The sequence below is a fragment of the Crocuta crocuta genome, unplaced genomic scaffold, assembly GCF_008692635.1.
Source record: "Crocuta crocuta isolate KB4526 unplaced genomic scaffold, BGI_CrCroc_1.0 scaffold471, whole genome shotgun sequence".
Taxonomy (NCBI): domain Eukaryota; kingdom Metazoa; phylum Chordata; class Mammalia; order Carnivora; family Hyaenidae; genus Crocuta; species Crocuta crocuta.
This window is the reverse complement of record NW_027533285.1, coordinates 178202-195155: the sequence shown is the minus strand read 5'-3', so window position 1 is coordinate 195155 and position 16954 is coordinate 178202. Positions and strand designations below refer to the sequence as shown.

The following is a 16954-nucleotide window of genomic DNA, read 5'->3' as shown; positions in this document are numbered from 1 at the left end:
GGCATTCGAGCTCAGTCTCAAGGTAAGCTCTGGAATATGCTGGATAATATGTCTTTGAGCTACCTTAGGATTAAGGCAACTAGATAGTTATATGCCAACTCTTGCCTACCTTTGGGTGAAGCTTGAATCTGGACCAATTAATTCTCCAGTGCTTCCAGCTTACCCTCTGTCCAGGAAAAAAGCCCTGAGGCAAAAATGGGGTATGTGTTCCAGGAAAGTAGCCTTCAGAGAGTAAAGGGATAGGAGTGGGCTCTGACAGCCTCTGCTACTATCTATCCCTTGCATGCTGTGTTGTGTTCACTTTGTTCTGTCTCTGATTCCTCATGCTGATGTCCAGTCATACCAATCAGAAGTACTGATATGATGAAATATGGGCTCCTGTTGGAGTTGGTCCTGAGGCCATAGTGATTCCACTATCTTCCTCCTTTATCACCCATTCTAGATTTCCCTCACCCTCAACTAGCACTTCTGCTGGCCTGTATTGCTTGCTTGATGAAGTGATCCAGACCTTTATACCTGTGGGGTCTGAGCCAGTTGTCATGCCCTTGTCAGGCCAGGGTTGCTATGTTGCCCATTTATTGTTATCATCAGGCATGGAAAAGATGCCCAGGGAGCATCCTGAGTTCCAGAAAAAATACGCTCTGTCCTATTTCCTTTTGATCATAAGGGTCACTTTTTGTTGCCCAAATGTGGAGCCCAAATGAGGAGAGGCCTTTAGATTTAGTGGAACCTTGTGTTCCTTGGAAGAGCATCCTCTTCTACCACGAGAGCCAGGACTCTATCAGAGACGCAGCACTATATGATGATATTAGGTTCAAAATACATATTGCGGGGCGCCTGCATGGCTCTGTTGGTTAAATGTCCAACTTCAGCTCAGGCCATGATCTCATGGTTTGTGAGTTCGAGCCCCATATTGGACTCTGTGCTGACGGCTCAGAGCCTGGAGCCTGCTTTATATTCTGTGTCTCCCTCTCTCTCTGCCCCTTCCCTGCTCTCTCTCTCAAATAAATAAACATTAAAAAAATTAAAAAACAAAAAACCCAAATGCATATTGCATCCAATAAACATCTTCTCGACCCTGAAAAATATTTTCTCCAAGCTGGAGCCTTAGCTGTGCCTTTAAGAGGTCATTCTAATGTTCTCTCAGAGTGGCAGCTTCTGGGTGTGTGATGTATGGTAGAACCAGTAGATCTTGCATTGTCCTCTTTGTCATACTTCTTTCACTCTTAAGTGTGTCCCTGATCCCAGATGTTCTTATGGGAAATCCTATGATGATAAATAAAACACTCTGTGAGCAACTGGATAGTGATGCTTGTCAGGGCTCTGCAAAGAGGGAAGACAAACCAAAACTCAGGATATGTATCTGGGTCTGAAGAAATCAATTTGCCAAGTGGTTGTACTGGCCTTTGCAGCTGGAGTGGATGCACTCTCTGGATCTGCCTTGTTGAGAGGGGTCTATGGAGCTCCATCCCTGGTACCATGGCTACACCATTCACAGGCACAATGCATAAACACTGGAGTGGCCTAGGACTAGGGTGGTCAGTCAAATCATCCTGGGTACTGAGTGCCCCTCTGCTGTGGATACCCTCTGATGGGCATTCATGTGAGACATAAAAATTGACCAAAAATGAAGTTTGGGTGAGGCACATGTCTGAGTTCTTTAGAGTGAGAGATGGCAAAACCTTCACCATGGTTGTGCCTCTGCTTCACAGCTCTTTTCCATTTAGCTGTAACTGGTCATCCAACAGGTCTCATATCTTTGGGAATTTCCAGACCAAAAGCAGATTTAGCATACTCATAACTACGGATAGTGCCAATAGCAGGCCAATTCTTCCAAAAACTTTGTCTCTATGCTCAGCTCCACTCTGATAGCAAACATAGGCTCCTCTATGCCCTAGGTCAGTAAGCACTAACCTTGCTTAGAGCCTTGCTCTAAGCCTTGAAGAGGAGTCTGATCTCAATCATTTGCGTCTCTCTTTTTAAAGTATTGTGACTTTAGTGTAACTATATATTGTCCAAACAGAGGCATTTTTGACAATGAAAGGGACACTCTTAGTAGCTAAGCCAGGATAACAGACAAAAACCAGAGTTATCTCATGCAGAGTGGGACATATGATCACCCTAGTCATCTGATACCTTAATAGTCTAAGTGGCCAATTTAAATTCCAGGACAACCAGAAAAATCCCTCTAAATACTGTTACACAAGCAAAAACTCCATTGTCCTCCATAATAACATTTTGTTGCACAGACTTTCAACTCCTTTGTTCCCTGCTCCTTCTGTCTTGTAAAATTCCATTCTCACTTAGAACTAATTTTCTATTTCTCTATCTACACCAGAGCAGCCAAAGCATAACCAAGCATGCTAACTGCTTCCATTTTAAATTTAGGACTACACAATTCCAAGAAAGCTTTCAGCCCTGCCTGGAAATCTTGCCGTATTTTCTTTGTAATTTGAATCACAATAGCCAAGACAAAGACTTCACCTTTTCTTTTCAAACCCCCTTGCTTCCCATCCTCCATTTTCACGGATGATCTTGATGTGTCTTTCGCTAATCAAGTAGAAGAAACCAGAAGGGTATTTTTTCAGTTTCCTGTTACCACTTTCCCTCCATGCCCACCATTGCCTTTTCAGTGCAGATCAGTCATTTCTTGCCTAGACTGTTGTGGTCATTCCCTAAGTGACATTCTTTTCCCTCTTACGAGGCCCTGATTTATCCGAGATCCCGAAGGGAAGTGGTTGCCTTTAATTCACCTTGGTAGCTCTAACGCCCTGCACAGCGCCTAGCCCATGGAGTTGTTCCTTAAGTTTAATTAATAACAGTCACCAAGTCTGAGAGTCTCCAGGTTGTAGCCTGACATTCTCCTCCACAATTTCCAAGGTCTTGTGGCTTTTGTGACTCGTCTAGCCTCTGAGAGCCTCGGTAGGACCTACAACGTCCTGACCTGGTGCAGAGCCCGCCAGAAACCCACCAAGTCTCACCCTACGTCCTGCTAGAGGAGATCCGAGGGTACCGCAGCAAGCTGCAAGCTGCGGACCCCTCAGCGTACCCACCCCATATCCCTCCAGCGCCCTCAGCCACGCCTTCTGTCCCACAGCCCCAGCACCAGTCCAAGCCCTACCGGAAGCCGGCCTCCGTCCTCCCACCCGCTTCTCCCGGATAGGGTCGGCCCATCGAGGACTCGAAGCTCGACTACCTGGCGGATCGACGCCCTCGGCGCTCCCAGCGGGCGGAAGTGAAGGCTCCGGCGTTTGGGGCTGCAGCCACCCGGGAGTCTTCGCGAGAGCCGCCGGGAGCTCGGTCGTTGCGGGCCGTAGGGGGCAGCAGGCAGGCTGGAGGTATGTTTTGGAGCCTGGAGGCCCTGGCTGAAGGCCAGCCTGGGAAGGCACGGAGAGGCGGCAGGGCGGCGGGCGCCGGCGGCTGGCCTCGCTCCCAGAGAGACGGGTGGAAGTGGTCCGCCAGTGCCGGTGTCAGCCTCTTGCACCGCTCTCCAGCCCCTGACTGTGAGAAGAAAGGCGCCGCGCGTTTCCCGTCCGCACCTCCGCGCAGTCCCTGGGCACCTGTTAGAGGCCCAGAGATCTTCACCCCCGCGCCGGGCGTGGGCCTTCAGAACACTGACCATCGACTCGTCGGTTGTAGTCGGCCTCAGTCGTTTCCCTTGCGTCCCTCCGTAGTTGTCACTGTGTCAGGTGTAAGAATGTATTCGCGAAGAGCGAATGTGAGACGTGGTTTCCTTGTTTTGCTTAAGTTTGCGTCAGTTTAGAGCTATAGTGAGGATTCTCTAGGTGCCTTTCATTCACTGTTCTAAGCGTTTACGTTTACTGACTAATTCTCACAGGAGGTAGATGCTCTATATTATCCCCATTTTACAGAGGTAGAAACGGAAGCCCGGAGTGGTTATGCAACTTGCCTGTAGTTACTCAGTTTTTAAACTTCCTTTGAGACAAGGCACCGAAGCTCTACAGCCTGCACAACCAAACACGGTGTCATCTCTCATGTACGCCTGGTAATGCTAGCTTGCTAGCCCAAGATTTTGTATAGACACTTAATTTTCAAGAAACAGCTCTTGAAAAAGATTGTCATTGAATGGAAGTAAGATATTCTTCATCGGTGAAAGTCAATTATAATAATAGGCATGAGAAAGTTTCTTTTTTTTTTCATGAATCTGAGTAAACTTACAAGGGAAACCTTTTAAAAACGCTTAATCAGCCACACCTTAGTTAAATAATTTGGATGCACTATATTGAAAAGCTAGGTCTAACTGAGGTTATCTGGCTGAGTCTCATAATACATTATAATATTTTGTTTATAAATGTTAGTATATTCTGGTCAGGCTTTGTGTAACGGACTCTACTAATGAAGAAACTGAAAGCCAGAAGCTTTCTGAGGATCATCTGTGTGTCAAAAGTTGTTGATTGAAAGGGTGGTAATAGAGGATGATGTGTGCTTACTACTCAGATGTTCTCTTCTGTTTAAGTAGGTGTTTTAAAACTTTTTTTAAATGTTTATTTTTATTTTTGACAGAGACAGAGTGTGAGTGGTGGAGGGGCAGAGAGTGAGAGGGAGACAGAGAGTCCCAAGCAGGCTCCAGGCTCTGAGTTGTCAGCACAGAGCCCCATGCTGGCTCAAACTTACCAGCGGTGAGATCATGACCTGAGCTGACGTTGGATACTTAACTGACTGAGCCACCCAGGGGCCCCTAAGTAGTAATTTAATTTAAGCAGAGGATTCCCCAGTGTCATTTGGAATAACTCTTGAAAGGTTCAGAAATTTTTTTTTCATGTCAAGCATTTAATTTTCTGTACTGAATATTACTTTGAGCCTTTTGAAAAGATGATTGTTAATCTGCTTAAATTTTCACTTATTGCACTAATATTTGAGAGCCTGTTATGTATAAATCTTAGGGAAAATTAAATTAGTACTCAGATTTTGCAAAGCAGTCTTCTACTAGAGGATTTTGGTTAATTTCTAGTGTCAGGGAATGGCAGGATTAAGCCATTAGGAAATGCTACATATAGTTCTATATAAGTACATATATATACAGTTAATTTTTAAATCACTTTTTCATGCATTCGCCAACTTATTTATCTTCATGTAGCCAGGATTCTAGTACAGCACCTACCACATCCCAGGAGCTTCAGTGTTTATTGAATGGATGAATTTTAGGCCAGTGTTGAGTAGAGAGGATTTTGAAATTGACTGGTATGGGAAATAACATTGATCACTGTGCTAAGCAGTATGCTAGAATGTTGATTGTTCTCAGATAGTGAGAATGCATTCATGCATCTTCAGGAGTGCCTGGTGAAATTGCATAGTAGTAGTGTTAATTATCACATGGTTCAGTGTATGTTTATGTTAACTTAAAATTATTCATTTTAAAAGGATGTTTATTTTTGAGAGAGAGAGAGACAGAGAGATTGAGAGTGTGAGTGTGGGAGGGGAAAAGAGGGAGGGAGACAGAATCTGAAGCAGGCTTCATGCAATCAGCGCAGAGCTGAACGCGGAGCTCAAACCCACAAACTGCGAGATCATGACCTGAGCTAAAGGCAGACGCTTGACTGCCTGAGCCACCCAGACGGCCCTAAAATGACTATTCTTTATACAAACAATTACTTTTTGTAGAGAATATGACTCTTGAAGCTGTGGATACATCTATAGTCATCTTTGGCCCTCAGTTTGAAAATTATGGAGTCAAAGGTTTTTCAGTTTAGGAGTCAAAACAACCATTTACTGGTCTGTGAGCTACACCCATCTGCTTCATAGCATGGGCTTAGGCTCTTTGGTCTTGAGTTTCCTTTTTCCTGTAGTCAGGGAATATATAAGACTAGATTAAGAGTTTTTCCTGGTTTGAAAATTTTCAGCGTGAATCCAAAACCAGTTAGCACTTGTCCTATCCCTGTGTTGTTTTAAGGGCTATACATATTATTGGTATTTACATAATCTGTCAAAAGGCTAAGTTCTGGTTGGATGGAGATTAGTTTTGGCCATTTTGGTATCTCCCACTTTTAGCATATGCCTCACGTACGTATTAGAAATAAAATAATATTGGCTTAGATTCAGAAGGGGCATTTTTGCTCTCTTAATTAAAGAATATCTAAGAACTAAGCTATAATGTTGAGTGTAAGAATAGCAGGAATTCAGAGAAGGGAAGGATCTTTTGGGGTTATAGTAATTGGGAAAGCTTCATGGAGGTCAAACCTTGATGGGCAGGACATGGCCGTTCATAGGGAAGGCACTGGAACATCTGGATGGTACACAGAAGAAGGCCTACAGTCTGGTAAGTAAGTGCATTTTGGATTATGGAATGCCTTGAAGGTAAGGCAGAGTAGTTTAGAACTGACTTGTGCATTTTTTCCCCCAGGAAAATTGTATTAGGCTTGCTCAAAAGCTTCATGAACATTCTTTAATACCATTGGTAGCATTTAAGACTGGGGTGCATCCCAGTCTTAATTTTTGGTTTTGATTTTAGTAATTCCTTCTACTTACTGTTTCCTACTTAAAATAAGTTTTGGTGCCGGTAGTGGAAAGAACAGTAGACACTGGGATTTGGGGAAACTGGAGTTTAGTTAATTAGAATGTAAGCTGTGTAAAGTGGATCCAAGCAGACACCTATAGTGGTGCATGGCACAAAGTTAGTATTCAGTAATCATGGTGCAATGATGAATGAGTTCTCCTTTTGCTACTTGCTAGCTGTACTGCTCTTATAAGGTTGGCTCATATAATTTCAACTGTAAGATTTGTTGAAATTTTTTTTTTAATATTTATTTATTTTTGAGAGAGACAGAGTGTGAGCAGGCTTCAGACTCTGAGCTATCAGCACAGAGCCTGATGTAGGGCTAGAACTCATGAGCTGTGAGATCATGACCTGAGCCGAAGTCAGACATTTAACTGACTGAGCCACCCAGGTGCCCCAGATTTGCTGAAATTTTAAAGGCTTTTTCCACTTATAAAGTTATGTGATTTTGAAGGTTATATGATTCTAACTTTGGTTGTATTATAATTTTACTGAAAGACAAAACGAGACTAAAAGCCAGGAATATTTCGTTTTAGCTTAATTTTAATGAAACCCCATGTGATTGATGTGATGTGTATCTGGATAAATTCAGCAGGAATCAGAATTCATACCAGATGGTTCAAGTAGGAAGGTTTTAATAAAGGCACTACTTGCAGAGGTGTGGGCACGGTTAGGGAGCAAAAAAGGGATAGTGAGGCCCAAAGAGAAACTGACAAGTAGAGGGAACAGAAGGACAAACTACAGCTTACTAAGAGCTGGAACCAAGCAAAGGTGTATGGCTATTACCAGAGATGTCCTTGGGAGTGGGCAAGCAGGACTAAAGTGCCCCTACTTGAAACTAGTCCACTTTTGAAATGCAAAGCTCAAATCTCCCACTCTTTGCTTAATGTCTTATCTTTCTCACCCTCACTCAGTTACCTCCATTACAGCTGCTCTTTTATTTTTTAATGGTTGTAAAATTGTACACTTTATTTTTTTCTTTTATAGTTTATTGTCAAGTTGGTTTCCATATAACACCCAGTGCTCATCCCAACAAGTGCCCTCCTCCATGCCCATCACCCCCCTTTCCTCCTCCCCACCCCCATCAGTTTGTTAGCTGTATTCAAGAGTCTCTCATGGTTTGCCTCCCTCCTTCTCTCCCAACTATTTTTTCCCCGTCCCCTCCCCCATGGTCCTCTGTTAAGTTTCNTGATGTGTATCTGGATAAATTCAGCAGGAATCAGAATTCATACCAGATGGTTCAAGTAGGAAGGTTTTAATAAAGGCACTACTTGCAGAGGTGTGGGCACGGTTAGGGAGCAAAAAAGGGATAGTGAGGCCCAAAGAGAAACTGACAAGTAGAGGGAACAGAAGGACAAACTACAGCTTACTAAGAGCTGGAACCAAGCAAAGGTGTATGGCTATTACCAGAGATGTCCTTGGGAGTGGGCAAGCAGGACTAAAGTGCCCCTACTTGAAACTAGTCCACTTTTGAAATGCAAAGCTCAAATCTCCCACTCTTTGCTTAATGTCTTATCTTTCTCACCCTCACTCAGTTACCTCCATTACAGCTGCTCTTTTATTTTTTAATGGTTGTAAAATTGTACACTTTATTTTTTTCTTTTATAGTTTATTGTCAAGTTGGTTTCCATATAACACCCAGTGCTCATCCCAACAAGTGCCCTCCTCCATGCCCATCACCCCCCTTTCCTCCTCCCCACCCCCATCAGTTTGTTAGCTGTATTCAAGAGTCTCTCATGGTTTGCCTCCCTCCTTCTCTCCCAACTATTTTTTCCCCGTCCCCTCCCCCATGGTCCTCTGTTAAGTTTCTCCTGTTCCACATATGAGTGAAAACATATGGTTTCTGTCCTTCTCCACGTGACTTATTTCACTTAGCAAAACACTGTTGAGTTCCATCTACGTTGCTACAAATGGCCAGATTTCATTCTTTCTCATTGCTATGTAGTATTCCATTATATAGATAAACCACATCTTCTTGATCCATTCATCAGTTGATGTACATTTAGGCTCTTTCCATGTTTTGGCTATTGTTGAGAGTGCTGCTCTGAACATTGGGGTACATGTGCTCCTATGCATCAGCACTCCTGTATCCCTTGGGTAAATTCCTAGCATTGTACGGCTACTCTTTAACCTGATATTTGGTCACTCTCATACCAGAATGCTCTGTTGTATCATTATCCGTTTGTATCTTCTGGCTGGCACATTCTCAGCCCTGGACCATTTCAACTTTCTTTACCTTCTTTAATGCTTGAACTGAGTTCCTGAAACCAATAGGGAAAAATTCTAGCATCTAGATTTGTATTCCTAGGGATCCATGGTCACCAATCCCAACGGACTATCAAAGAATTTTCTAGGGTTTTCCTTGTCAGTGTTTGCTTTTGCTCTCTGCAGAATCTATTTTAAGCATTTTCCATTTTTCTCAAATCTCTCATCTTTTTACATAATCTATACTCCTAGCAGATAATTTTGCTACCTACTTAACAACTAATAGAACTATCAGTGAAGAATCTCATGCTCTTTCTTCCAAAAAGCCTTTCCTCTTTCTCCAGTTACCTGAAAGAGATTGCAATTATCCTGAGATAGATCTTGCTTCCAGACCTCTGTATCCCATCCATTCTTGCCTTTGGGAGTACTTTATTTAATTGTTCATTGGCCAAAGGCTCATTCTTGTCAGCCTTTCTTTAATCATGCCTAGAGACAGATGGCAATTAAAGCAAAATAGAAAAACAATAACAATAAAAAGTAGCATGCTCCTTTGATTTCACATTACTCTGTTCAAATTTCTTTTTCCTTCCTAGGCAGATTTTTAAATAGTTGTTTATACTCTATTTCTCACCTATCCCACTGCTTTCTGGTTTTAGTACCTATTACTCTATTGAATGTGAAGATCATCCATGACTTCCTTGTCTCTAAATCTTGTTCTTATCATTTTTTCAGTATAGTGCCTGGGACATAGTAAGTCCTTAATAAATGTTTGTTTTGACTGAACAGTCTGAGCTTCCTTGTTTCAAATTCTAGTTTATCTACCTCTTTAATGAGGAATCCAGCACTGTCATCTTTTGAGGTGCTGGATGACCAATGTTTATATATCCCAAGTCTTCTTGATGGACTAAACAAAGGTAGAAATCAGTTTTTTTTAAAAAATATTTTTAATTATTTCTGAGAGAGAGAGACAGTGTGAACAGGGGAGGATCAGAGAGAGAGGGAGACACAGAATCTGAAACAGGCTCCAGGCTCTGAGCTAGCTGACAGCAGAGAGCCCGATGCGGGGCTTGAACCCACGGAACAGTGAGATCATGACCTGAGCTGAAGTTGGAGGCTTAACCGACTGAGCCACCCAGGTGCCCTGGTAGGAATCAGTTTTATTTGATAATGACTTTTTCAGTATTGTTAAGTTGATCTGTGTTTCTGAAAAACAAACAAAAAAACACCGGGACACTTTTTTTCTGAAAAAATAATGTTTTCTGAAATATCAAGAACTAATGTTTTGTTCACGCATTGTAAATCTAATAAAGAGGGGTGAATAATCTAATAAATTGGTGAATGAATAATGCTGTGCTTTTACCTGAACTGTGAAGTAGTGTATCTTCTTCAAACTTTTTGTTTTTTTGGATGTTGGTGGATTTGCACTGGCCTGTTTCATTTTCAGTATGCTGTCAATGTCCAGTGCCATAAAAGATAGAGAACCAGCCACCTTTATTTTATTTATTTATTTATNCTTTAGACCTAACAGCTTTTGGCTTTGAAGTGTAGTGAAGGTAATTGTCTTCTAGGAAGACAGCCTGGTGTGGCAGGAGATTTTAAAGTTTCTGGGAAATAAGAAGACTTTTAATTGATTCTTCTAATTAAGATGAAATCCAGTGCTTGTTTTAGATTAGCTGGGTACTCAAGTATTTATGTAACAGATCAGTTATGTGGGAGCTCTAGAGAGCCAAATTGTCAGGCTTTCCACCTATACACTGTCTTGCTTCCAGTATTCTTTTCTAGTTACTGCTTGGACATTCCCTTCCCTTTAGTGTGAAACATAGCAAGAGTGAAGGTTTTTTTCATTATAGGTGTGTGTGTATTTTTAAAAATATTTATTTATTTTTGAGAGAGAGTGAGGGAGACAGAGTGCGAGTGGGAGAGGGACAGAGAGAGAGAGAGAGGGAGACACAGAATCCTAATTCTTTGTGCTGTCAGTCCAGAGNACCAAATTAATTAGTACATAAAAAGTTATGGTTTCATTTAAAAACAGTTATTTTGGGGAACCAGGGTGGCTGTCAGTTAAGCGTCTAACTTCGGCTCATGGTTCATGGGCTTGAACCCTGCATAGGGCTCTGTGCCGACAGCTCGGAGCCTGGAGCCGCTTTGGATTTTGGGTCTCCCTCCCTCTCTCTCTCTCTCTCTCTCTGCCCCTCCCCTCCTCGTGTGCTCTCTCTTTTTTCTCAAAAGTAAATAATAAAACATCAAAAAATAGTGTATTTAAATTATATTTTGTTTGTAGGAGTGGTAAAGGAAAGAAGTCTAAAGAGAGAGCTGGGAAAGTAGGGATGCTTTCTCTTATTTGTTCAGTCCTTCCTTTCTGCAGTCGGTTATGATCATAGGGTCATGGGATCCACCCCCGCGTCAAACTCCACAGTGAGAGTGGAGCCTGCTTGAGATTCTCTGTCTCTGTCTCTCTCTCCCCCCAACTTCCCCTCCCTCCCTCTCTCCCTCCCCCCTCCTCTTCCCCTCCCCTCTTCCTCCCCTTCCCCTTTCCCTCCCCTTCCCCTTTCCCTCTCCCTCCCTCTGTCCAGCCACTACTCTCTCCACCCTCCCATCCCCCACTCTCTCCACCCTCCCATCCCCCTCTCTACTTGCACACTTAAAGAAAAATGCTGGATAGAAGAGTTCATGACCCTGTCTTTGAGACTTATCCTACTCTGTGCCCTTAGATGGTAAAATGTGTGTCTGTGCTGAGATAACTTGATTTTGACCGTGCACAGGAAAATTAGAGTGAGTTTACAGAGAAGTGAAGGAAACAAATTACCATTCTTTAAAACTCTTTTCCAGTATCTTGAAGAGATCCCTCTGAGGTCAGCCCAGCCCAGCCCTTAGAGACAAGTCTATTCTAGAATAAGTTGAATATGACTCAAGGAGGATATGGTGAATTCTACATTTGGTTCTGTTTCTGGGTGGCCTGAGAGTCTAGTGGAGTGTAATTTTGTTGTTGAAACTCTCGGCATCTCTGTAGTGAGATTTTTCTGGGGTCCTATGATTCCATGATGTCTTTGGACAGGATAAGTCTGTCTAGTGCTTCTCAAATGTTAATATGCACAGAATTGGGTAAAATGTAGGTGGGGTTGGGTTGGGGTCTTGAGATTCTGGTTTTCTGATTTGTTCTCTGGTGATGTTAGTTTGAGTAGCATGGGGAGAGGTGGAGTTTGGGAATTTTTTTAAATTGTTGCTATTAGTTTTTGGGGAAAACTTTCACTTTCCTGTGGCCTGATTTAAGAAAATAGTACTTTAGGAGGCTTTACCTGGCTTATTTGGTGAAGGTTCTCCAAGTCTCCAGTGAATCACAACTTTTGTTATTTCAACTCCTGGTCTTATCCCTTTAGCTGAACTGAGCCTCTGGGGACCTCAGAGGCTAAGACACCTGATCACTTGTTTTGTTCACATTAGCTATTAAAATCAGCAAAATTCCTCTTAATAAATAAAAATTTGGTTAATCATTCTAAAGCTACTTTTGTGGTTACTATTTTTCTTTCCCCCTTAATATTATTGCTACTAGTTATTTTTTTAAATGTATATTTAGTCTGAAGTTATGTAAAAGATAATTTATCCTGTTGTTCTACCAGTAAATATTTTGGAAAATCAAAGGTTGTGTCACAGTCAAGTATGGGAAAATTACAAAATTAAAATTTTCTTACCTCTGTTGAGGAGATACTAAATTCATTCTGGGTGTTTCATTAAAGGAAAAAGGCAGACGGGTTAAAACCAATATAATATAAATCTAAAAGAAAATGCACTTACTTAAGTACATATTATAAATTGTAAGAAAACATGGCCTTTCCTTTTTATTTTAATGAAATACTTTTATACTGGCAATTTTCTCTTTTGACCTCTGATGGTTAGGAGGTTAATTGATGTTAAATGCATGCTTTGTTAATCCTTCATCAGCTACTAAATTGGTATGGGGGAGTACAGGTCAAGGATACACAAGGCCATGGCCAGCTTGTTTTCTCAGGGAGGTTTTTCCCTTTCTCTAAACCACATATCTATCACTCAGTCCAGCTGTATGTAGAGGAGATTCTCCACTTTCCCCTCTACCTCCCTCCCTCTCTCTCTTCTCACCCTCCCTCAACCTTCCCCCCTCCTTTTCCCCTCTGTGCTGCCGAGTGACAGCTTGTAGATGTTGCGTGCGAGGAGTTCAGCTGGCGCTGTGTGGTCTGAGTGTGTGGTCTCACTCAGTCGAGAGGCTGCTAACAGGGTAGATGAGAGAGAGCAAGACTGTTTACTTTAATTTATTTCGGATGCCGGAATTGTGCCCAGAGTTTCTCCTAAACTTGATTCCATAGCTAGCAGCTTCAATCCCTCACAGCTGTGGTGCAGTCTCAACTCCCTGTCTTCTCCCAAAAGGCACTTTCTATAGCATCTGCCTGTTTAATCCCTGTGGCTCAGAAATGTTAATAGCACTGCTGAGTGCCGTGATTATTTTGCTTTCACTATGTCAAGATATATGGCCTTGAAGAAGTTTCTTTTGAGGTCCAGCTAGAGAAGTAAAGCAGAAATTTTAAGATAAGTGACAAAGTTGATGTATTTTTAGAAATGGGAAAAGCTATTATACAAAATTTGGGTCAAATTAATCCAACTCTGCTCATGTAAAAGAATCTGGGAGCTGTGTGACAGTCTGTCATGTTTAACCATTTTAACAAAATTAACCAATTTAAGCTGACAGTTGATTTCTTGACCCTTTTTGAAAATCTGCATTGATTTTGGCATGCCTGTTTACTGTGGTTATTATATTTGTCAGCAGTGATATTGGCTTATAGTAAAGATTTGACAGGTTGAGACAAGTGAAACATTTTTATGCAGTAGTATCAATTTAGGATAATTTCTTTTTTTCTAATTTTTTCGTTATAAATAAATTAGCAGTAGTGTCTTGGTTTTTGTTCCTCTCTCACTTCTGAACATTATTAAGATGGTCAAGTATTTTGTCATTTAAGTAAACACTAGACTGTTGATATCACTTGGGATTTTGCATTATTTAGTGTCTTTATTTCCTGATCTTCCCCACAGTCTTTCTGGAATGGAATTAGTGTTACTGATATATTGTCTCAAACTGGAAAGTCTAGGCCACTGACATTTTCCAGAGGGGTTAATAAGTGTAGCTAATTGTTCCACTATTTTCCCTGTTATTTTTGTTTTATTTACTTATTTTTTTTAATGCTTATTTATTTTGAGAGAGAGAGAGAGGGAATGAGAATGAATCTCAAGCAGGCTCTGGGCTGTTAGCACAGACTCCAGTGTGGGGTTCATGTCAGGAACCATGCCCTGCAATCAGGAGTTGGATGCTTAACTCACTGAGCCACCCAGGCACTTCTTCCCATTTTTTGAACCTTCAGTAGTGTCTTCTCTACTCCGTCGGGTCCTTTCAGCCCTGGCTAAGGTTTTCTTTCATCTCATTTGATCTTAAATCAGAAGGCTTTAGGAATTTAGGTAGTGTCAAATGCTTTTTTTTTTTTTTCCCAATGCTATTTTCTTGTATTTCCTCTTGTGTCCATTTTTTGGGTGTTCTGTTTTGTGGTGAGAATGGTAATATAATGCTCCCAAGAATTCTGAAGCAAAATTAGTGTATTCACAAAGTTATGCAACCATCACTACTGTCTAATCTTGGAACATTTTCCTTAGTCCAAAAGAAAACTCTGAACCCACGAGCAATCCTTTTCCATTCCCCTTTCTCTCGCTACCACTAATATGCGTTGTCCTTAAGGGTTTACTCATTCTGAACTTGTATATAAATGCAGCCATATAATGTATAACCTTTTATATTGATTATGGCAAAATATGTGCATAGTGTTGGTCATTGCCCTATTTCTTTTTCCTAATGAATGAAAATTCTATATATAGAGAAAACATTGATAAATGATGGGTATAGTCAAGTAAACATTATAAGTAGAATTGACCTTATGTTTCAGAAGCTCAGAAATATTTAACAGGAGCTGTGAAATGCTCTCGGCTTATATTTGATAGAAATGCCATGTATGTGTATTGTCCGTCAGTCACCCAGCCCTTCCTTGAAGAAGTAAGTCATACAGGGACCTATTCTCAATCTCTCTTGAATTGAGCAATGTCATTGCTAACTGGCTTTTGAAATTTGATCTAGAACTCTAAAAGGATAAATCCTGACTAAACCAAATCCCTCCATTCCTGCTTTGCTTTTATTGGGCTAAATCTTCCTGGAATGAACACTGAAGAGGAAAAGGAGCAGGGTTTTGGTTTATGTAACTGAGGTGGCAATTGGCTTCAACAACAGTTGATTCTCTTTCAAGGGCAGAGAAACATTGTCTTTTGAGCTACAGTGCTTTGGTAGTGTTTTTTAAAATAGCATTTCTAAGTGCATTTTTGTTGAATACAAGTTCATCTTTAAATCTAAGACAAAAATTACAATCTTTGGAGTTTTCATTATATAGAACTGAAAAGTGGAATTTTAAAATATATTTTTAGTTTTGCCCTTCTTTGTTATATGTGAATTTTAACATTTGAAAAATCAAACTTAAATCAGTTTTGGCTTAGTTTTTATATAAATAAAGGATGGTTGAAAAATAAGTATTTTTCTAATGTAAAGAATTATGAGAGGTACAATTAATTTTGATTTAGACATTTAAGATATTTTTTGCAAAAGGACACAATATTAAAGATCTGACCCTACTCACTAGAATTTCTGATTTTTAAGTAATTCTTTATGGAAGAGGTAATACAGTATCAAGCTTTTCACGTCTTGGGCCTTGTAATTAGAGGTCACATTTGGGCTTGACTTACTGCCACTCAGAGGTGAGCCATAGAAGATGAGTTGTTCTGCACTTTGTGGTTAATTTGGATTCATCTCTGATTCCTTTCTGTGCATGAACAAATAAATTGCCTTTATAGTTAGCATTTCTGTATTGAGTATTAAGAGGAGCTGTCACAGGTTTATTGAGTAAACTTCCAGGTTGTAGTTAGAAGATTCAGTTTCTGTAGTAGTTTTTGATTACTACTGTGGCATGGATTTACCGGTTTACATTTGATCTTAGCCTGAAGGCTAACAAGCGATAGATTTACTGGTTTAAAAAATAGTGCGCGAGACACCGTCCAGAATCAAGAAATGGTGTTTATCCTGCAGTGGGACAAATCAAGTTGACATCCCTCTCAAAGACCACATCTCAGTTCTCGTAGCTCAAATTCCACCTGGGCTAAGGTTTGCTGCTGTCCCTGACAGCAAAAGACAGACAGAATTGACAGTTAGCCCATGCTTTCCCAGGTCTGTTTAGCCCACCCACTGTTTTACTGAGTATTTGCTTGTTTTGGTACTGGACTAGGTCCTATGAGTAAAGTAAAGAATATAATACAGTCTTAGCCAAGCGCATTAAGGGCAGTTCTTTATCAGGGACCTTGGTATAGTAATTCTTTCCGCTTTTTAAAAAATGTTTGTTTATTTTGAGAGAGTGAGTGTATGCTTGTGCAAACAAGTGAGGAACAGAGAGAGAATTTCATGCAGGCTTCATGCTATCAGTGCAGGGCCTGATGGGGGGCTTGATCTCACAAACCATGAGGTCATGACCTGAGCTGAAATCAAGAGTTAGATGCTAAACTGACTGAGCCATCCAGGGACCCCATCCTTTTTTTTTTTTAATGTAGGGAATATTATTTGTTATCTCTTTCATGAGAAAATCAATATATAAAAGAAATGAACAGTTCTGGAACTTCCAAGAGGAAACATTATCTAAACATTATCTGGTCAGCATTACCAAGGAAGCTATATACTGCCTTTTATCCCCGTTCATAAGAATACTCCATATTTTGCTCTGGAATTGACCTTTCTGTGTCCAGGGCCTTACTATATCTCTAAAAAATTTGTATACATGCTCATTGCCACAGGGAAAGCAATATAAAAATGTATTAAAAAAAAAACATGATTTCTCTGACCCCTCTACCCTCTCTAGTCTTATTCCCCCAATAATGGATGGTATCTATCCATCTCAGACTTTCCCATATCCATACAAGGAAATATACTTGTACAAAGGCAGCTTTTTTCTTTTATTTTTCTTTTTTAAATATATTTTCAAATGTTTTATTTATTTGTGAGAGAGAGAACATGCAAGTTGGGGAGGGACAGAAAGAGAGGGGCAGAGGATCCCCAAGTGGGCTCTGTGCTGACAGCAGGGAGCCCAATTGCAGGGCTTGAACTCACAAACTGTGAGATCATGACCTGAGCTG

At 40.9% G+C, this 16954-nt stretch overlaps 1 protein-coding gene across 1 annotated transcript in view; it reads left to right on the top strand.

Moving 5' to 3' along the window:
• Positions 1-3241: 3241 nt before the first annotated feature.
• LOC144218270 (exocyst complex component 2) overlaps positions 3242-16954 on the top strand; it is a gene marked incomplete at its 3' end in the record, with an annotated part of 168588 nt that continues 154875 nt past the window's right edge. Inside the window, exon 1 of the mRNA XM_077748126.1 lies at positions 3242-3338. The remainder of the gene's footprint in view (positions 3339-16954) is intronic.